The 22,967-nt window shown below is 39.1% G+C and overlaps 1 protein-coding gene and 1 long non-coding RNA gene across 8 annotated transcripts in view; one reads left to right on the forward strand and one right to left on the reverse strand.

Annotated features, from left to right (window-relative positions):
- CACNA2D3 (calcium voltage-gated channel auxiliary subunit alpha2delta 3) overlaps positions 1-22,967 on the reverse strand; it is a 732,114-nt gene that overhangs the window by 544,427 nt on the left and 164,720 nt on the right. The gene's annotated exons all lie outside the window — the stretch shown is intronic.
- LOC122461028 lies at positions 1,446-8,096 on the forward strand. Its single transcript, XR_006282709.1, has 3 exons — positions 1,446-1,584; positions 5,313-5,456; positions 7,977-8,096. It is a non-coding gene; the product is annotated as an uncharacterized LOC122461028 (long non-coding RNA).

Raw genomic sequence — 22,967 nt, forward strand, 5'->3', positions numbered from 1 at the left:
CTGAGAATCCTCCTGAGGCAGCACTTCTTGAACCACGCCAGCCTCTTGAGATATCGTCTGTAGGTTACCCAGGTCTCACACCCATAGAGAAGCGTAGGGATGATAACTGCCTTGTAAACGAAGATCTTGGTATCCGTTTGTAGATCCCTATAATTGAAGACTCGTTTGAGTAGTCTTCCAAAAGATATGCTGGCACAGCAGATCCTGTATTCAATTTCTGTGTCAATGATGGCTGTTTGGGAGAAGTGGCTGCCAAGGTATGGAAAATGGTCCACATTTTCCAGGGTGTCATAAATATAAAGGGAAGGGTAACCACCTTTCTGTATACAGTGCTATAAAATACCTCCTGGCCAGAGGCAAAACCCTTTCACCTGTAAAGGTTAAGAAGCTAAGGTAACCCCGCTGGCACGTGACCCAAAATGGCCAATGAGGGGACAAGATTCTTTCAAATCTGGAGGGAGGGGGGATAAGGGGTTTGTGCTGTCCGTGTGATGCTTTTCCGGGAACAGATCAGGAATGCAGCCTTACAACTCCTGTAATGTTAGTAAGTAATCTATAAGTAACCTAGCTAGAAAATGTGTTAGATTTTCTTTTGTTTAATGGCTGGTAAAATAAGCTGTGTCTTTTTGTAACTTAAGGTTTTGCCTAGAGGGATTCTCTGTGTTTTGAATCTGATTACCCTGTAAGGTATTTACCATCCTGATTTTACAGAGGTGATTCTTTTACCTGTTCTTTAATTAAAATTCTTCTTTTAAGAACCTGATTGATTTTTCATTGTTCTTAAGATCCCAGGGTTTGTGTCTGTGCTCACCTGTACCAATTGGTGAGGATTCTTATCAAACCTTCCCCAGGAAAGGGGGTGTAGGGCTTGGGGGGATATTTTGGGGGAAGATGTCACCAAGTGGGCTCTTTCTCTGTTCTTTGTTTAAATCGCTTGATGGTGGCAGCATACGGTTCAAGGACAAGGCAAAGTTTGTACCTGGGGGAAGTTTTTAACTTAAGCTGGTAAGCTTAGGGGGTCTTTCATGCAGGTCCCCACATCTGTTCCCTAGAGTTCAGAGTGGGGAAGGAACCTTGACACAGGGGTTCTCCACTGATTGTGATTTGTGGAGTACGAAAAATAGTTTGTACTCCACAACTGCTTGACACTAGTGTGAATGGTTCAGTCTCTGAGCCATTTCAATATTCAAGAAAGGGGACAAATCTTTGTGCAGGAACTACAGAGGTATTGCTCTCCTCTCCATCACAGGGAGGATTCTTGCCCAGATCCTATTCAATGGCCTCCTCCCCCTTGCCGAGGAACTCCTCCCCGAATCACAGTGTGGCTTCAGGCCATCCTGAGGTACAACCAACATGATCTTTGTGGCATGACAGATTCAGGAGAAGTGCAGAGAGCAACACCAGGAACTGTTCATGGAATTCATTGACCTAACCAAGGCCTTTGACTCTATCATTCATGATGCTCTATGGAGGGTCCTGTGTAGGTTTGGCTGTCCACAGAAATTCATCTCCATCATCAGACTACTCCATGATGGGATGACTGCTGTCATTTTGTGCATTTCTTCATCACTGCTATATGCTAGGGTAGGTTTCGCAAGAAATAATATCTAAACAATTCTTGCTCGTAGAGCAAGTATTTCATCTAACAGGCCACCTAAATCTCCCTAGCCAGTGCCAGCAATGGAAATACAATTTGGGTAAGGATGGTCTTGTGATTAAAGCAAAGAACTATAAATCAGTTTACCTTAATTTTATACTAGGCATGACAGTCTTCTTATGTGATCTTGGCCTGGTCAAATTCTCTCTGCATTAAATTTCCCAACTGTAAAATGGGGATAATAATATCTACCTATCACACAGTAGTATTATGAGGCTTAATTCATCAATGTTTGTAAAATGTTTTGAATTCTTTGTACAGAAGGCTCCATACAAGTTCAAAGTAGCATTAGTACTATTTTTAGCCTGTTCCCTAGATGCTTTAGAAAAAAAAAATCTATGCAGGAAAGAAGACTGACTGCATTTCATTACATTTTTCTACCTTTGTAAGTATCCCATCTCCTACTCATGGGCTAAAGATGCTTCTATGTAACTAGGAAAGAAAATAAAACATATAAACGTATGTTCTGTCCCTGGATGGGAATACTGTCCTCTACAATCATTTGTACCCATACGGGTCTTGTACCTTCTTCCCTTGCATGCCTAGACTGAGGGGGTAGGGTGCCTTTCATAATGTTCACAACTTTGGCCCAAAACTCTTTCATTCTGAGGAGCTTTGCTTTACTTGTCTATCAGCCTCAGAGCTTCTTCTCCATAGAGCTTTGGGTTTGCTCAAATGACCCGATGTGATGTTATCAGCACAGGACCCCTTCTGTTTCTGAGCGTGGAGGGGAGAGCTGGAGATTCAATGCTAAATAGGAGAAAGTGAACAGAGGGGAAGGGGAGCAGACTCCAGGATAGGTACACAAAGGGGAGAAGGAATTCCGAGTTCATGGGCTTGGCAATGCTGTGTGGCTGTACGCTGCCATGCAACTTGCAAAGTGTGCTATTCCACGTACACTCTGAAGCAGAATAACTCATTTACACAACACACTGCAGAGCATTCTTAGGTATCAAAAGACATGATCAAACTCTCAGTGCAAGGGTAGGTCTCCATTATAAGTGTTACAGCAGCACAGCTCGAGCTACTCCAATGTAGTGTAGACACTTGCTACAGTGACTGTCACTGTAGTAAATCCACCCCCTCGAGAGACAGTAGGTAGGTTGACAGAAGAATTCTTCCATCGATCTAGTGGTGTCTACACTGGGACTTAAGTCAGCTTAACTATGTCTCTCAGCAATGTGAATTTTTCACACCCGAGTGGCCTAGCTTAGTCAACCTAAATTTGAGGCGTAGACCAGGGCTAAAGTTGGTTGACAAAGGACCCAGTGGTGTCACCCTCAGTCAGGGTGATCAATAACACGCTACACAAGTAGTTCCATTTAAACCAATGGGACTATGTTTGTAGTAAAGTATTAGTCAATGGAAGGGTGGCAAAATTGGACCCCAAATCTCTACATTTTTTGAAAGTGTGCTTTTGTTTTGCTAGAGCCAGTGTTAAGGTTAGGGGCTTATGAGATAATTTTTCTGTTTATTGGTACCTTATATGATGAGGGCGTTAAGTGTGAACTACATGTAACTGTAGCATAAAAATACAATAATTTTTATTCATCTTAACCAATCTTAAAAAAAAGTGTAGCAATGTAGTAATATTTCCCGAGTGTTAAAAAAAATCAAAGTAGTAAAGGCCACTAAACATCTATAAATGTAAAGCAAGCAGGATAAATTCAACATTAATGACTCAGATTTTAAGGCCTGAAGGGACCATCATGATCAGGTAGCCTGACCTCCTGCAAAGACCCAGAACCTCACCCACCCATTCCTGAAATAAACCCATAACCTCTGGCTGTGTTACTGAAGTCCTGAAATCATGATTTAAAGACTTCAAGTTACAGAGAATCCATCATTTACACTAGTTTAAACCTGCAAGTGATCCAGGTCCCATGCTGCAGAGGAAGGCAAAAGACCCCCAGGGTCTCTGCCAATATGACCCAACCCCAAATATGGCAATCAGTTAGAGCCTGAGCATGTGGGCAAGACCCACCAGCCAGGCACCTGGGAAAGAATTCTGTGTAGAACTCAGAGCCCTCCCCATCTAGTATCCGATAAGAACAGCCATACTGGGTCAAGCCAAAGTCCATCTAGCCCACTATCCTGTCACCGACCGTTGGAGATATTTGCTACAAGAAGTCTACATGCCATTGTAGACAGTCTCATCATACTATCCCCTCCATGAACTTATCAATATCAGTCTTGAAGTCAATTAGGTTTTTTACCCCCACTGCTCCCCTTGAAAAACTCTTCCAGAGCTTCACTCCTCTGATGGTTAGAAACCTTTGTCTAAATTCAAGCCTAAACTTGTTGAAGGCCAGTTTATATCCATTTGTTCTTGTTTCTCCATTGGCGCTTAACTTAAATAACTCCTCTCCCTCCCTGGTATTTATCCCTCCAATGTATTTATAGAAAGCAATCACATCTCCCCTCAGCCTTGTTTTGCTTAGACTAAACATGCCAAGCTCTTTGAGTTTCCTCTCCTAAGGTAGGTTTTTCCATTCCTTGGATCATCCTAGCATGCTAGCACATTTACAAAGCACTAAATTAGAACCTCTCCACAAAACGCAGGAAATAAGAGTGATAAAAATGTGAATTCCCTAACAAAATTCAGTTTCCTTTCAAAATATTAATCATTACCAAACAAGCTATCACTGATTATTAAAGACTTAATTCTACTGTACTGAGTGTGCTATATGAAAATCATTTAAAAGACACTATTGTCTACAAATTCCCGATTGTAAAACTGGGGAGAAAGTCACTCTGGGATACTACAGGGGGATAAAGTGATTAGTTAGGTCTCTTAAGGCCACCTCTCTCCCACAGCCAAATATCTGGCAGCTTTTGGGCCACAGAAAGAGTGGTTGGAGCCAGGAAGAGAAATAGCACAAAACATTGTGGCAGATCATTTTACATAACAAGCAGGAAATTAAAGCTGCATCTCCTGTTAAGTAATCCCCACTCTTCTATGGAGCCACAGAAAATAACCAAAAGTTATAAGGCCCTTCCTACTGTCTCTGCAATGGCTGGGATGGGGAGCCTTTCTACACTGCTGGGTTATGCTCATTGTGGTTTCAGTAGTGCTGTGGAATTCCGCCCCCCCCCCGCCATTTGTTTCTTTCCACATGCTTGTGCAACCTTTGTTGTGAGGTTTTGGTTTTCCTTGACATCAGAATATCCCCTATTCAGAGAACAGAGATTCAATGGCATCTGAAAAGCCACATGTATTTTCATGCATTCAGAAGGGGTAACTATTTGATCTCAACATGTGAATTCTCACTATTACAACAGTAGGCCAAACAAACATCAGTTAACTGCAAAGTATTAGATTAGCAGACACAAAGTCTGATAAATTAAATGTTTTACAAGTTATTTTTTGAGGATATTAGAAAACTTTAGATGGAGGGACATTAGCAAGTTTATATTCTTGCCATTAATCACAACTTGGCATTATCTTCTAACTGAGTGCCAGTTAGCCTGTTGTGAATATAAAGAAGATAAATGCTGGAAGAATTAAGTAAAAAAATGTATGAAATTTCTTTTAAGTGTAATTTTTGTATGATTTCTTAGTGATGACTGTGTTTCAAAAGAAGCGTGGACTAAAGTAATAAATACATATGCACAGCTATACAGCAGTTCATTTTCTTTTTTGTTCTTATTGTAGTATTTTATCCCTCTGAAACGATCACCACAGCAACAGAAGGAACAATATAATCATACTGAAGCGCTTTGTACTCCAGTGATAACTGTAATTAAATCTTTACAATAAAACACAGAATTATTACTAAAACTACAATTTATAGTAAAGGTATGAAACTGTTTACTTCTTCCCACCAGCACCATTTTGATTTCGATTTACTGGTACTATTTGTCCTCAGGGAGTACTTACACAGCATTGCTAAAAGTGATCATACAAGATATGCTGTACCTACTTAAAGCACAGAAAATGCGTTTGATCCAAGAGAATATATCTTAATGCCTGTGGAAGAATATGTAGCTTTATCTATTCATATGGACAGTAAAATGACCTATAAAATGTTCTCTGTGATTTAGCTGTTTGCGCTCTTCAATGCAATTTATTTTTAAAATATGCATTTCAGTTGACATTAAATAATCATGTTTCATGCTACTGACAGCAGGATGCTACTTTAAATAAGCCAATTCATTTCACTGGTTTGCTGTAGAAAACAGTGCTATAGACTAAAAGTAGCTAATGAATAAAATCTTAAAGTAAAAGAATCGTATCAGCTTAAAAGCGAGTTACACTCTCCTTGTGCGTATACAATCTACATGCTCCAAAACTATTTAAAATACAAGCATCTAGATTTTTTTTAACAGCTGGCAAAATCATATATCTACTTATCATTTTACCAAAACTCTGCAATTTTTCTACATTTCTCTGCAATTTTTCTACATATGCAAAAAAATTCCAAACATACATTTCACATGCAATGCATTACTCAAACAAAATTCACCAAAATGCTCTCTGTAGAGCAGAGCTTCTCAGCCTTTTTCCATACTGTAATTCTAATGTTACAACAGGAAAAAATTGGGGATCCCCTCACCCATCACACTGCCACACACAAAGACTCCCCTGGACCTATTCAGGACTCCCCCCCACACACACACACCAGTTAAGAACCCATGTTACAGTCATGATATATAATCTGTTCCCAATATAGCATAGGCAAATAAATATTCAGGCTCTTAGTTGCACCACTCACTTCCTAGAGTGGCTACAAAAATGCAACCAAGCTAATAATTTTTAAAGTTTCCCCACTATGGATGCAGCAGGGAGTAGGGCAGCCAAAGGAAAAGGACTTTGTTTTAAATTTGTTAGCCCGACAAACCATTTTTCTTCTACACCCATATTTACAATTTAATATGATATTGTTGACATGGTCATTTCCGTTACAGCTCATAAATTTCAGTAAAATCTTTTAAAAATTCCTCCTTATGAACCTGCTACATAGTGGAATAGTACAATCTGGATCAGACAGTCTGACTCATTTGAGAAAGCATCTTCTAGGAGGCAGCACAGCTTCAGGAAAGGCTTCTGGGTAGCCCAGAATGTTGAAGTCCCAAGTTTCTGCTTCCGAGGATGTTATATAAAGATATTCATCTTTTTTCCCTTTTGTTTGTTAAGCCTTAATAGAACTTAACTCATCTTGTACCAAGTAATCCACATGCTGGCCCAACCCAGTATCCACCAATGACTCATCATAAAAAAATAAAATAAAGATAAACTTCATTGGGGATGGCAGACAGGATATTATATTAACTAAGAGATTAAGCCACCATGTGGACTGCATACAGAATATTTTAATAAGAATCCATGATAGAACAGAGTTGACAACTGAGGAAACAATGCTTCATTGGAAGTTTCCTTTAGGGTAACCCATTGCTCAGTGTGTGTCACATCCCACTCATTGCCTGATCCACAGAGGATGAGGGTCTGCTACAGCCTCCAGCTATGAGGAGCCAGATTCTTTACCACAAGCTGCAGAGACGCATGCTTTTATCCCTGGAGAACCCTGGTTCAGTCTCGGGCGTTGGCCAATATGGAGGTTCTCTCAAAAGCTGAAGCTTGTCTGGGATTCAGACTACAATGGCCTCATATGCTTGGGATGAGCCTTCCTCTGTCCAGCGGAAGTAAGTGTTATGTATCCCAGTTTATGCTGGATCCACAAAGAGTGAGAGTCTGTTACAGCCCCCAACTACCTAGCTCTCTACTCGTGTTTCTACCTCCAGAGCTCAAGCTATAGAGCCTCCTGCTTTTAAATGCTCTCTGTAGCTGGGGGGCTGTAAGTGACTCACCTCCTCTGTGGATCAGCAAACATGTGACTCACACTGATTAGTGGATTATATTAGTAGCAAAGAGGTATCTTAATAGTCAGCATTAGGACTCAAACTAAATTGCGTATGTAACATACTTGGACGCCTACATTAGGGCAGCCAGTTCTGTATGTGGGTGCTTAATTTAGCAATTGCCTTATACTGGTAGGCAGTCATCTAAAAAAAAATCCCAATAAACTCCCAAAGAGAAAATAGAACACCATAAATTAGGTACCCAAGTATAAACTACGGACCTTCATGTATTTGCCAGACAGGACACCATAAAACAAGCAATCTCAACTCGTCAATGTCTCATTACGGCATACAACCTGGACTATTTTATTGCAGCAACATCTTTTAAACCTAATTTTTTTGGAAGTGTTAAAAAGTTTTAAAACGGGAATTTTTCTGCTACAAGAAAGAGTTAATGCAAAAAGATAAAATATAGCAGGGACAAATATTTGAAAAGATTTCCCTTTTGCTTTTTCTCTAGGATGAGGGAGCAGTTCACCTCCACTTCAATCTGCTTTCGTTGCCCAGAAGACTGTTTCATGTGGCACTAGGCCAGTCTTCATAATCCTGCACTTATGATTTACTCAAAATCATGCATATCTCAAACCCAATGTCACTGTGGAAAGCTGCATCAACTCCTATGTGAGGCTGCCTTGAAAGATTAGCTAGACAGAGCACATGAAGACACATTACTAGAGTCCGTATGGCTTCCCAATCTTAACATATTTGTTGTATTGGGGGGAGGGGAAGAAAGGAGAGAAAAACATTTAAAACCATGTTATAGTGGGTTTATTTCTAAAAATATATTAGGCAGATACCCCCAAATATAAACATTACATATTATTAGATCAACATAATCTACAGACTTTTGTCTGGAGAGAAAATGAAACTGTTTGGAATCAACAGGGGCATAAAAATGTAAAGATGGCTTATTATATATCAGCATCTTATTACTGAAAATTGAAGAAAATGTAATGATTACCACTAGATATATTCGGAGTGCATATACAGTACTGCTGGGGACATTATGACAGAATAAAGAACTGTTGAACAAAGCCATTGTTGAAATTATTCTGGATTATGCATATGTCTTCTCATCTAATCAAACTGCAGTGAAATAGAGCAAAGAAGGATGGGAGTGAAGATAGTAAATGGGTTGTTTTCCCTTCTCTGAGTTGTCAAATAAACTTTTTATAGTTGTGCCCCATTGGCAGTATAGGTCAGTACAACTGACACAACATGTCACATGCTAGTAGCTTGAGTGCACATAGGGAGTGAAAGTCCACAATACAATTAATGATGAGTTACAATTGTAGTACGTTTCATGCAAAAGTGCCCCAAAGTGCTTTACAGATTACTGTACAAGAACAAATAATAATTGGTCCAGGTTTAAACCGACCTGGGCCTGATCTGAAATTCTGGCTTTAACCACACCCCAACTATTCTGCAGCTTGTGTCTATTTCTAGTTCATTGTAGTCATTAGTAATTGTTTTATAATCAAACACATGTCATCTGACCCTTTGTTTCCAGTTTCCAGATGAGCCACGCTACATGATTATCTACAAATCTTCTAGATACAAAAGGTACACATGCAAAAGAGACCTTACCCTAGAATCACAGGTTTCAGAGTAGCAGCCGTGTTAGTCTGTATTCGCAAAAAGAAAAGGAGTACTTGTGGCACCTTAGAGACTAACAAATTTATTAGAGATGCATTTGGTGGAAAAAACAGAGGAGATCTGTGCGAGTTTTTTCATGAAGTTGACAGATTTCCACTCTATACGGCTAAATTCAGTGCCTTGCATAATCACAGGTTTCAGAGTAGCAGCCGTGTTAGTCTGTATTCGCAAAAAGAAAAGGAGTACTTGTGGCACCTTAGAGACTAACAAATTTATTAGAGATGCATTTGGTGGAAAAAACAGAGGAGATCTGTGCGAGTTTTTTCATGAAGTTGACAGATTTCCACTCTATACGGCTAAATTTAGTGCCTTGCATAATCACAGGTTTCAGAGTAGCAGCCATGTTAGTCTGTATTCGCAAAAAGAAAAGGAGTACTTGTGGCACCTTAGAGACTAACAAATTTATTAGAGATGCATTTGGTGGAAAATACAGAGGAGATCTGTGCGAGTTTTTTCATGAAGTTGACAGATTTCCACTCTATACGGCTAAATTTAGTGCCTTGCATAATCACAGGTTTCAGAATAGCAGACATGTTAGTCTGTATTCGCAAAATTCGTAAATTTGTTAGTCTCTAAGGTGCCACAAGTACTCCTTTTCTTTTTGCGAATACAGACTAACACGGCTGCTACTCTGAAACCTGTGATTATGCAAGGCACTGAATTTAGCCGTATAGAGTGGAAATCTGTCAACTTCATGAAAAAACTCGCACAGATCTCCTCTGTTTTTTCCACCAAATGCATCTCTAATAAATTTGTTAGTCTCTAAGGTGCCACAAGTACTCCTTTTCTTCTTACCCTAGAATGCAATTATTATACTGATATATACTACAGCAAACCAAGGAGCACCCATCCCAAACTTTGGGTACCCTTGATAAACTTTTATACATGCACATTCCAGAATTAACAGTCTCCAGCTATAACCTACAGATAACCCTACCCCATAAGCAACATAGATCAACACTAACTCATTAAAAGGCAATTTAAAAAACTCACCACCAGAGTCTCCCTATGACCACTCCCTAGCTGGACCTAACTCCCCACAGCCAAGGAGAAGAGATGAGCCCTGAAATATGTCCTGAAGGACAAAGTTGGACTGTTAAGGACCAAAGGTGCAAGGGGACGGGGGGGTGAGAAGAGAGATGGGAGCAAGTTCAAAAGGAATATTGCCCTAAAGGGCAACACCTTTCAGCAACCTTTTCTCTTTCAGATGATCATTTCTAATTATATATGTAAAATATACTGTGTGTGTCAAATTTCAAAAGTTCTGTTATTCCAAAACCAGTGTTAGACAACACATGCAATTTCTTGTGGGTCTATACAAGTGGTGTATTTAAATATGCAAAGTAGTAATGACCATGACCATGTAATTTAAAATTGAACAAAACCAAATATACAGCCATTTCTCTGATATCTTTCACCTCTTTGAACTCTGAGGGTTCAGACTAAAATGTAGTAGTCCTGGATCCAAACTACTCCCGATTTTTGTCCGGCAAACAAAACCCCAGTTCTCAAGGCATTGTGAAATAAATCCATTTTCATGCATCTCTATATTAGCCTAATAGTAACTTAAAACACTGAAACTATTTATTCAAACTGCACAAACTACTGCTGAGATAAAATGGGATCAGCATCCAAGTCATTCCTGGTTTGTTTTTCCTAATCCAAAACCCAATGTTGAGATTTTGCAAAAACAATCCCCAGTTTCATCCATCTTTGATATACAGGAAACGCTGCTGCCATTTGATTTACGTGCCAACACTTTTTAAAATCAGGAATAATTGTAATTAATTCCAAATTTAGATTTAAACAATGTATATTTAAAAGAGGATATAAAAGTCTAAACTGGAAAAACATTCAGGAGAAAACTGTGCAAAAGCTTTTTGTGGATAATAAATCTGGGATTAAATACTAGTTTTAAAAATGCTAACGTTTCAAGTAGTTAGCATAAATCACACAAATGAACACCAGCGAGGCAACATGGGCATTTTTGTTAAAATCATTAGTTATGCTAATGGCAAATATTAAAATATGCTAATACCCTAAACTGTGATTTAAAAAAAGCAGGATACATGGGGCTAATTTCTTCTTGTTAATTCTTCTTAAAAGTGACTCCTTTATTGTTTTTCCTCCAGCTGTGCGCAGAGCTTTTTTATGTTGTCAATGATGAAGACTTAATATTACAAATTTCTGCAGTGAAGTTTGCTAAATGACATATTTTGTGAGATAGTTACTTTGATTTTTCCTCTGCCTGTTTATGGAGATAAGTGTTATATATTTTAGCGCAGCAAGCTTTAAGCATTTTTCACATCTTTTACAATATTGGAAATGAATCCTGAATAATCATTTCTAACTGCAAAAGCTTTTTATTTTTCCTCTTCCAAGTCTCTGCTCTCTTTTCCCTCCTACTTATGTGAATTTTTTTTCTATATTTGAACATGCTAAGGAACTTTTTGAATTTCTCCAACAATGGTTAGACTTTTTTTTTTTTAAATTTGGGAAGAATCAAAATACTGGCCATTATTCAGGTGTTTATGTTTTAGGTAGACATTCACTCTGTGTTCAAGCAGCTCCCATTAGCATTAATGAGAATAACATACCTGCAGCAATGAACATGTGTAGTTGCAAATATATTGCTATCTTGATCCTGAATATAATGGATTATGTACATCACTCAGAAACTCCACGTAAGTACATAACCCAAATTTCCTAACACTGTCAATAGGAAACAATACCCAGTTTCCAACATTGAAAAATACAGCATTAGATTTTCACTATTACAGGTTAGTGCTCAGGAATTGCAAAGAGTAAGATCACTGTGAAGGGGAAAGGTTATTTTAAAAAGTTCTACTGATTCAAAGTGCTTAGGATGAATGAATTCTTAACTATTATGGATAAATGACTATGACGCATGTGAACAACCTTCCTGCAGTTTGTGTTATTTTTCTTTCTATCTTACAAAAAAATCAAACAATTGAAATTCACTGAGTCAGAGTGAAAGGACAGATTGTCTATTTATATTATCCAGAGAACAGACTTTCATGATCCATGATAATTGGGCTCCCTGAGACACTTAAGAATATTGACAGGTTTCAGAGTAGCAGCCATGTTAGTTTGTATCTGCAAAAAGAAAAGGAGTACTTGTGGCACCTTAGAAAACAATAAATTTTTTTGAGCATAAGCTTTTGAGAGCTACAGCTCACTTCATCGGATCTTTGTCTAACTCAAGGTTACCAGCTGTCACTCAGGAAGGTGCATCATACAAAGTTCCTCAACTTAAATGGTGCTACTAGTATGAATAAGGATCTCTCATGTGAGTAAGGGCTGACAGATGAGGCTCAGACTGTATATGCAAAGAGAGACAGACAGTCCTTGATGTACAGAAAGAATGAAGGGGAAGGGTGCAAGAAACCAAATTCCCACACCCATGCTCCCTCAGCAAAGGCTAGGTAGCAGCACACCCTGTGCTCCAGGGAGTTCACACCCATCCCATTGGGTGCACGGAGGAGGCAGATCTTTGGCCCTACCTGCCCATCTCACTCTCAAAGCGCGCACACACGGAGCAGGTGGCAGCACCATATCCCTGTACAATGGTAATTGGCAGCAGCCTCACTGTGCGTCAGTGACTAAATGACACAAATCTGACCCAGTGTGAGGTTTCATGGTGGCCTAGCAAAGGTTCAGACAAACCTATCTCCTCTAGACAGAGAGTAACGTAAATGGGAGCAGATATAGAATGCTAGGGAACAGGGATTTTCTCTTTCAGACAGACACAGACAGGATCCAACATGCCTATCAGCTTCTGAGACAGAGGACAAGCCATTAGTGTTGCTAACTCTCACGATTCTGTCATGACTCTTGCAATATTTGATATTTTTGTTAAAGCCTCAGATCCTAGAATTAGATGATTATGTGAAAATCTCCTTTGAATTTCTTTTAAAAAAGGTACGTTTCTGGCCCTGAAGGTTACAGAGCAAAGCTTGAAAACATGAACCATGTGCACTCTAAAGGCTCAGAACGAGGTTAAATAAAGAGAAACTCAAATGTATTATTTTTTAAAATTCTCTTTATTTTGTGGTCCTGACTCATGATTTGCAAACATTTTGGATTGGCAGACAAAACTTCTTTCTAGGGTATCACAATAAATTGGTTAATGTTTGTGAATCATTAAGAGGTGACTGCACTGACATGCCAACTACTATTTCCTTGGAACTGTAGTAACTTATAAAGCCCTAATTTCTATTGTTGTGGATGTTATAATTACAACAGTAGTTTGAGAGGTGAAAGTATCCCTTTTCCACTGATTCCTTTCCATCTTTGATTTCACTTCTTATGTATAACTCAAAAGTGTCTGTCCACACATGCATGTACTCAGTGGGAAGCTAAATGAACTGCAAATCCAAACATTGAAGAAAAATGTGTCCCAAGTAAATTAAGAAACAATTGCAACTGAAGGTGCTGTCCAGCATTTTATATGAACAAGGCTTTTATTTTTTTCATATTTGGCAAAAGCATTAAGCAGCCCAGTAGCAGTAAACAAGAAAAATATTTGCTGTGTTTTTAAATACTGTTTAAGATATGGTTATCAAGGGTTGCATAATAAACTGCTGAATGCACCATACGTGGTCAGTAAATTACTAGCCACCTTTTCATTTTCCCAATATGTCCTAATTTGCCAAATGTAAATAAAGGTCTAAACTCTTTTCAGAACAGAAATTTGTCATTTCTGTATGGGAGATTGGACAAATTGCGAATAAAAATTGAATGATATCAAACCAACTAGGAACAATTAGAGTTAAAATACTAAATGTGCATACAAAAATACTGCTGAAAACCTTTAATTTGTTGGCCTTAATTAATACAATTATAGTTATCTCTCTTTTATTCATTATGTATTTATTCTGTCATTTGGAACTATTTATAGTGACATTAGGTTGATGCACCATAATTTCCTTCCATCTCCAACCCATTTACGATTCTTTCCTCCAGCAGTTGTTTTAATTTAATAGCATTATTTATTCATCTAATCTGATTATTAAAAACACTGTCTTATATATTTTAAAAATAAGATCAAAATAGCACATGTTGCACTGTACCATTTTATCTTTGCTAATGATCCAAATGCAACACTATCTTATATAATGCATGCTGATGTTCACATTCCCCTGTTCTAATTCTGGAAGTGAAAATTACCTGAACCAGGGCATATAATTAATGCATTGATCATGTGTTTATTATACACATGGATATAGTGAGTTTGGTAAGGTGTAATTAATTTTCAGGTTCAGGGCATTCTTTTTGTATTGTAATTTTAGACAGATACGAAGCATGAATGATCATTTGCTTTTCTTCTCAAGGATACTGTTTCCAATCCAGCCTTGACCAAAGAGTTAGGAAATTATTTTAAAAAGAATAAAAAATAGGGTATAATAAAATACACACTGGGCATGGAAAACGTGATTAGAAGTGACATTTCATTTTGGACATGAGCTTAATCTTCCTCACTTCCCTCACAATACAAATTTTAAAAGATCTCACTTGTACAAAATAATTTAGTTTCAAAGAGTCTTTTGGAAGATTTCCCACTTTGTAGATTATACACAGTAGTTTTAAGAGGTCCCAGCTGAAATGGATTCAAATGCTTATAATGTATGCAAACACATCTGATAAAAAATTAAGTGGATGCAATATTCAATTGGTTATTTAATATAGAACTCTGTCTGCACTAGAGAAGGCTGAGTGGCTGTTGGGATAAACCAGACCCTTTCCCACACACTCCCTTGTTACCCAAGAGGAAAGACTGGTGTCCTTACCTCACACTCCCCTTCAGTATTTCAAGGAGGCAGTCAGCTGGCTAGCTGTCCCATCCTACATATAAGAGGGGTGACTGGTAGATTCACTTCCATCTCCAAATGCTCCTACCCATATAAGTCAAATACATATTCAATATGATACTATGATGCATGTATAAAATCAAGCTTTTTAACTGCTTCCCGAGATTATGAATGCATAGTGTACCCAATGTTCAAAATGGATTTATGTGATACTGAACATTCCAAAAAAACCAACCACCATAGTGCTAAAACCTTAAATTTGGTTTTGGTAAGAAAACTAACTATGTTAAAATAGCACCTTCTTACTCAACAGATCTACTCCTTACATATTCAGTCATAGTTTTAGTTGCTGAAGCAGATATTTATTACTTTTGAGTCCACTCACCACATAAAGCCAAGACTTCTGTTGAGAAAGGAGTTGGTATCACACCAACAAAATTGTTAGCAGGATTTACAGTGCAGTAAATTCTGCCCTTGGCTACCCTTGTGCAAGCCTACCAAAAACAATGGGGATTCACAGACATAAGTAAGGGGAGTAAATTCTGCCTTCATATACATCTGTGCAATTTACCCACAGATAAGGCTGGGATTTAGTCACAGGGGTCATGGAATCCGTGACTTCCAGAGACCTCTGTGACTTCAGCCAGCACTAGCAGGGAGCTGTGGGGTACCCCCGCTGGCCCCAGGTGACAGGAGCCCCCTGCAATTTCCCACCACTGTGGATGGCAGGCTGACACCCTGCCGCTCTGGGCAACAGGGGAGATCCTCTGCCATTGCCAGCTGCCCTGGGCACAGGGGAGACTCCAGAGCTCCTGACAACTGCTGGTGGCAGGGGGAAGCCCCGCAGCTCCAGGCCCCCACAGGAGTCAGGGGGACCCCCCACAGCTTAGAGCCACCAGTGGAGGGGGACCCTGGAGCTCTGAGCCCCCCACAGGTAGTGGGGGCACCTGGAGCTCCCAGCCCAGGCGCAGCTGCCCAGGTTCCCCATGGATATTTTTAGTAAAAGTCAGGGGCACGTCACAGGCTTCCGTGAATTTTTCGTTATTGCCCTTGTCCTGTCTGTAGCTTTTACTAAAAATATCCATGAGAAAATCTTAGCCTTACCCATAGATCCTTTTCTACTAATGGTCCGTGCATCAGCAGGAAAGAACTCAGTTCGACTTTCAGAGCCCTGAGGGGCTCGAAGTTATATAAACCAACTTTTCCATTTACTTACTGAGCAAATTTGATCCTAACATCTTTAAGAAACAGCAGACATTTTTACACAGCCGCTTTTAAGAGTAGCATCACAATAAAAAAAATGAGTACTTGTGGCACCTTAGAGACTAACAAATTTATTTGAGCATAAGCTTTCGTGAGCGACAGCCGATGAAGTGAGCTGTAGCTCACGAAAGCTTATGCTCAAATAAATTTGTTAGTCTCCAAGGTGCCACAAGTACTCCTTTTCTTTTTGCGAATACAGACTAACATGGCTGCTACTCTGAAACCTGTCAATAAAAAAATGGTGGTCCTGATTAGACCTGGAAAAATCCATCATACACAACGGCCAGCATTGTTATTTCAAAAAGAAGAGCATCTATACCGACAGTGCAGAAAACAGAATGATTTGCAGAGAGGAGGTTAAAGCTCTTGTATATTATTTTTAAACATGTTCTTTTGGGCAAGCTGGTGCATTTCAAAGACATTTGATTTGCTCGTTTAAAAGTTACCATTGAGAGCCATGGGATAAAAGTAATCCCAGGCAGAGATGATTTAGCAGCACTCAGGGGAGTGTAGAATTCAAGGCAAATCACCAACCCTAACCAATTTGAATGCTGCTGTAGCACTTAAGAGGGTTGATACAGCACTCCTCAATGGGATATATGTGATCAGAAACGCACAGCTAGACTCAGGAAACTGAACTGGCACTCAGTTAGGTGTCCATAAGTTCATATAGCAGCAAGGGAAAAACTGATCCTACTTCAAAATTACAGTCATACAACATCCACTCTGAAGAGATGTCTAAATTGCCCAGAAAAAGAAAAGGACAAAAACAAAACAAATGAAAACCGCCAAGTAGAATTACTAATAAAAATGTAGACACCACAAACAATTCCAGTCAAGTATCTACAAAACCAAAAGTAAATTGACAGCTATTTTAAGACCAAACACCTTTCAGTCAAACTTAAAGAGATATATAACATCTGTCATGGAAATAATAAAATACCATCTAAATGAATTAAGTTAATTAAATTCACCAACAAAAGTTGTATGGTGAGGGTTTTATTTTTTAGCAGTTTTCCTTTTTTCATTTACCACATGCTTTTCTCTCCTACTATTCTCACATATTCTGTCCCTCTATCGCCATGCTAATCTTCCCTTTCATTTTTCCATCTCCCCTACAAATTTGCAGGATCTCCAGAATATTCTCTCCCTTACAGCTTCCTCACCACACTCCCCAAATCTATTGTTAACACAGGCTCCCATCTGCTCTCATCTCTAATCTTTAACTGGGTTCCACAGGCTCTCCATCTCCTCCCATGAGTGGAGGTAACATCCACTTCCGCCTCAGGGTAGGATCACGTCCTCTTATCTTTCTTCAACTCCAATAGGCTCAGAGACAGATAGACACACTAGGACAACTGGAGAGCTGCAACCTCTCTCACCCACAACCCTACCGCCACACATCCTTCACAAGCCTCCATCTCCAACAATCAATGAGGGGTTCTGAAAACTATTGCTGCTGAAGGTGAAACTGGTGAGGAAGACAACCTCTAAAGTGCAACCCAATACATTAATAAAGCCAAGTTAATCTTGCAAAAGACACACAATGAATACATCAAAAATGAAATCCTCTTTGGACTTGTTGAGCTTTGTCTTAGTTTGCTTTCTGTGAATACTCTAGTGAACAAGTTCAGAGGCATTATTTAGAAACTGCAAACTTTAAGTGAATAATAGAAAATATTCATAGAATGCAAATTGACAGAGATAGCAGAAGAAAAATTGTAAATTCAAGCATGTACATAGGGGCCTGATCTAAAAGCTACCCTCATCCAATCAGGAAAAAGAAACCACATCTTATGTGTCCAATCAAAATTAAACACATTTATATTTAGAATACTGAATATTCTCAAAATGCTTGCCAACAATTTACAGACCAAAATTATTCAAATACTAAATACATTCAAGAAAATTGTAAGCTGCTTGGGGACAATATGTAAATAAAGGTTACACTCACTAAATAAATTATTCAGTGTGAATTATTTCCTGAGCTTTATCAAACAAATTGGCTCTGTGTGCACACCGTAAAATACAGACTATGGATAAAAATAGTTCTTTCAGTTATTAAATATTGCCCTAAGCTTTGGTCTATTTACCACAGTCTGTCTGTCTGTCCATCTATTCATCCATCCATCCATGTTCATTCTACATTCATCATCAAGATATTCAAGTCCCTGTTTTTAATAACCAGTTATAACTTGGACACTATTTTACTCTTATTTTCTTTGGAGCAAGTCAATATTTGTATACTATATTCATATGTATGCACACACACACACACCCCTCATATGCTATGTGCATATAAAAATAAAATCATCCTAATAGTATCTCTTAGCAGTTTTGAAGATTGATGTAAAAATCATCTGTGGAAAAATCCACACTCTATTGTAAATGTTTATTAAATGCAAATGTTGATATTTTGCTCCTTGAAAAATGTGTCTATGCATGTGAAATTTTGTGATAGAAAGCTTTAAAGTCCCAGGTTTCTCTAGATAAACCCCATTGGTTTACTGATGCGTGAATGCACAAAAATTGAATTACTGTACAACAGCAATTACTTTTCACAGTACAACTATAATGGGAATCAGTTCTGCAATGAACACCACATAGCTCTACGAGGAAAAAAAACTTAATAAAAATTGTTTTATTTAACACATTTTCTTCTAGTCAAGGATATTTATTTTAAAGCAAAACATTCCTCAATATGTGATTTCTCATCTTATCAATGTAAAGCAAGAATCGTTTTGATAGGATTCTGTTTACTTACAGTGGAACTTTAATACTAAAAAGCTATTTAATGATGTATCCCAAGTTTTAGTAAAAAGATGGTGGAATATTCCCCTAACAATAAAGTTGAGTTTACAGCACTTTATATACTACCCTTCATAAACTCTCTGTATCCTCTTTGGTTTGTTTATTTTCTACTTCCCATAACAGTGGTGGGCAACCTGCGGCCCATCAGGGTAATCTGCTGGCGGGCCGCGAGACAGTTTGTTTACATTGACCGTCCACAGGCATGGACTCCTGCAGTTCCCAGTGGCTGCAGTTCGCCGTTCCCAACCAATGGGAGCTGTGGTCTCAGCTCCAAGGGGGGACTAAGGCTGGGGCCACAGCTGGGGGAGGGGCCAGGGACAGAGCCTCGGCCATGGGGCCAGCAGCTAGGTGGTCCTCCCTTCCTGCCCCCTGTGTGGGCTGGCAGAGACCCCAGACGCCATAACCATAACTTGATAAATCAATACAAGATAGCCTAATGGCAACCTAACATTGCAAGAGTGGGAGTCCTTGGAGGAAGTGGACTGGTTAGACCTGGTCAGCTGCTTGGAGTTTAACCATCAAAGGCGCCTAGGATTGAGGCATTTGCTATCTCCCTCTGCATTGCTGCCAGCTTATAGCTTGCTACCCATATTCCCTGTCTTACAATTGAATTAAATTGTGTCTTGCAGCTGCAGCAGCAGCTACTGCTAAATTTTACTTCTGGGGGAATTCTGTGCCACTGAACAATGCAGAATTTGTGAAGAAATTAATGTTATGTGCAGAATTACCTCCCACCATTGCCCTACCACAAAAATGGACTACATAGCTGCTGGCTGCCACTAGGGGGTGCTGAACCCAGCAGATCCCAGCTTGCAAATAGAAGACACTGCCCTGGGGAGGAGGTGGGAGCTGGAGGGTTCCCAACAGCTGCAGTTCCCAGCATGCTCAGAAGGAAAGAGGTGGCATGCAGGAACCTCCATACAAGCCTGGGACTCAACATCAGGCTCTTTTCTCCCTCTGGATCCCTGGGCTCTGAGGGATACAGGGTGTGAGTATCTGGGCTGTGGGGGTACCCTGCAGCTGGGCTCAGGACGGGTAGGAGGTTTGGGCATAGAAAGGTGGGAGGTATGGTTATCCTGCTGGGCTCTTGGGAGGGGAGAGGGCATAGAAACAGGAACTGGGCTGTCATAAGGGTTTCTTTAAGTCTCTACTTCTGAATATTTTTGTGTCTATATTGTTACAGACAGTTGCTGATAGGTATTTTGAAATAAATTACCAAAATAATTGAAACTGGTGTGATTATATCATGTTATTTTGGCAAATATAATATGCATAAAATATTTTAAAATATTGTGCGCATCATTTTTAATTTTTTGGCACAGAATTCCCCCAGGAGTAAAATTTGCAAGACTCTAGAAGTTACTACACAACCTACACTGGCTTGACTGGAAAATTAAACCTTTATTGAATTACCCAATATATTTGTCCCATTTATATCGGCAGTAAGATTTTTCCCTGCCTGACTGTAGATGACTTTATGAGATACACTAGAACAGTGGTTCTCAGCCAGGGGTTCCTGCTCCCCTGGGGGTACGCACAGGTCTTCCAGGGGGTAGATCAACTCATCTAGATATTTGCCTAGTTTTACAACAGGCTATAGAAAAAGCATTACTAAAGTCAGTACAAACTAAAATTTCATACAGACAAGGACTTGTTTATACTGCTCTATATACTATACACTGAAATGCAAGTACAGTATTTATATTCCAATGGATTTATTTTATTATATGGTAAAAATGAGAAAGTCAGCCATTTTTCATTAATAGTGTGCTGTGACACTTCTGTATTTTGATGTCTGATTTTGTAAGCAAGTAGCTTTTAAGTGAAGTGAAACTTGAGGGTACCCAACACAAATCAGAATCCTGAAAGGGATACAGCAGTCTGGAAAGGCTGAGAACCACTGCACTAGAATGTGTTCTTCACTATTATAAAGACAATTAAAAATTAGCAGCATTGTATCAGTCCTACTTAGCGTCACTTCAACTTAAGCATTGCACAACAATTTTACAACAAAATTACTAAGTCTTAACCCAACTATCAACTATTGCATTGATCATCCGGGATATATTAGTTAATGAGAACGTCCTTAACTACAGCAACCATACATTAATGTTAACTAGATCTAGAATTATTTGTAAATGTTCAGCATAGTAAAGAAAGTTACCTATAAAACCGTACATCACCAAGCAGATGACAAAAGGTTTAGCACTTTTGGTTTCCCATTTACTTTACACATCTGACAGCATGAAAATAGGACTTTCTGTGACAGGATAATTGCATACTGAAGAGTTATTCAAGTAGTGGATGAGTATGATAAAAATCACACTGAATCAATTAATCACTATGGAAAGCGATGAGAAAGAAAGATAAAATCAAGCCAGAATATAAAAGGGGGGAAAATGTTCAACACTGATTAGTAGCTGAGAACAAGTTAATGTGTTTAAAAAAAAATCTGAAGGACTACACTTTACTCTATTTCTGTATTTTCAAGTTTTATCAGAACCTATTTCCCACAGATTAAACAGTCTACATTACTGGGGTTTTCTGAATAATGACTGCCTCCGATCACTATTTCTGTTAAATGCTGAAAATATGCTGTTTGAAATAATTATAATGTGCCAGTCACTTGAAATACTATTTCATTCAAAATGTAGATTTTTGGCAGAGACAACTACTTGCAGTTCATTCAATTAGTACTTAGGACTGTATCAAATTGTGGTACCATTAGAGCAGCAACGTTTTATGAATATTTGGATTTTGAACCCCGTTGATGGATGCCCCAATTACGTTGTATGGGGGGAATTTTGCAGTGTTTCCATTATTTTGGGGTTTACCAGATTACAAGTGTTTAAGCTCTAGAAGTTAATTTAAATTTTATTTTGGTTACAATTTTGAAATTTAGGCTTTTGGGGTTTACCAGATTACAAGTGTTTAAGCTCTAGAAGTTAATTTAAATTTTATTTTGGTTACAATTTTGAAATTGAGCTTTGGCATAGGTCTGCTTGTACCGGTTTCTTATTAATCTAAATAAATACCAGAATCCTGCAATATATACATATTAAAAAAAATTATTCCAGGGCCAGTTAAATGCAGCATGCTTTTGTCTCAAGTGGAAGCATAGAGAAGATGAGCTAACTGTAGATTTGCTGCACAAGATATAAGTTGTATAGAACTAGCATTGTATCACAGGATTTCAGAGCTTTTCAAGAAGTGCAACTGGCAAACTGCCATCCTTCACATTATAAATGTATTATTATAACTTCAAAAACATAGCACTCACTCATTAAGCCTCAGCAGGAATAAGCATTTTATTCATCTCTCTAACAGTCACCTCAAAATATCCAAGGTGGCTACATGTTATGTAACTGTTTCCAGTAAAGCTATCATCTTGCAATCAGAACTAAGAAGATTTTCAATAATAAAACCACTTCCAAATTTGGTTTTGCAAACTTTTTCTTCTTAAAGATTAAGGAAAACAAGACATACATGTAACAGGAGCTCTGGGTTCTAGCCACCTTTTATTGCACCAAAGCCTCTTCTCACCATACCGGGGCGGGCAAACTTTTTGGCCCGAGGGCCACATCTGCGTATGGAAATAGTATGATGGGCCATGAATGCTCACGAAATTAGGGGTTGAGGTGAGGGCTCAATTAGGGGCGGGGTGAGGGCTCCGGCTGGGGAGTTGGCATGCAGGAGGGTTGTCCAGGCTGGGACCAAGGGGTTTGGAGGGAGGGAGGGGGATCAGGGCTGGGGCAGCAGGATGGGGTGCAGGAGGGGGTCAGGGGTGCAGGCTCTGGATGGCACTTATCTCAAGCAGCTCCCAGAAACAGTGGCATGTCCCCCCTCTGGCTTCTATGCGGAGGCGCGGCCAGGTGGCTCTGTGCGCCACC

Source organism: Dermochelys coriacea, chromosome 7 (assembly GCF_009764565.3).
Source record: "Dermochelys coriacea isolate rDerCor1 chromosome 7, rDerCor1.pri.v4, whole genome shotgun sequence".
Taxonomy (NCBI): Eukaryota; Metazoa; Chordata; order Testudines; family Dermochelyidae; genus Dermochelys; species Dermochelys coriacea.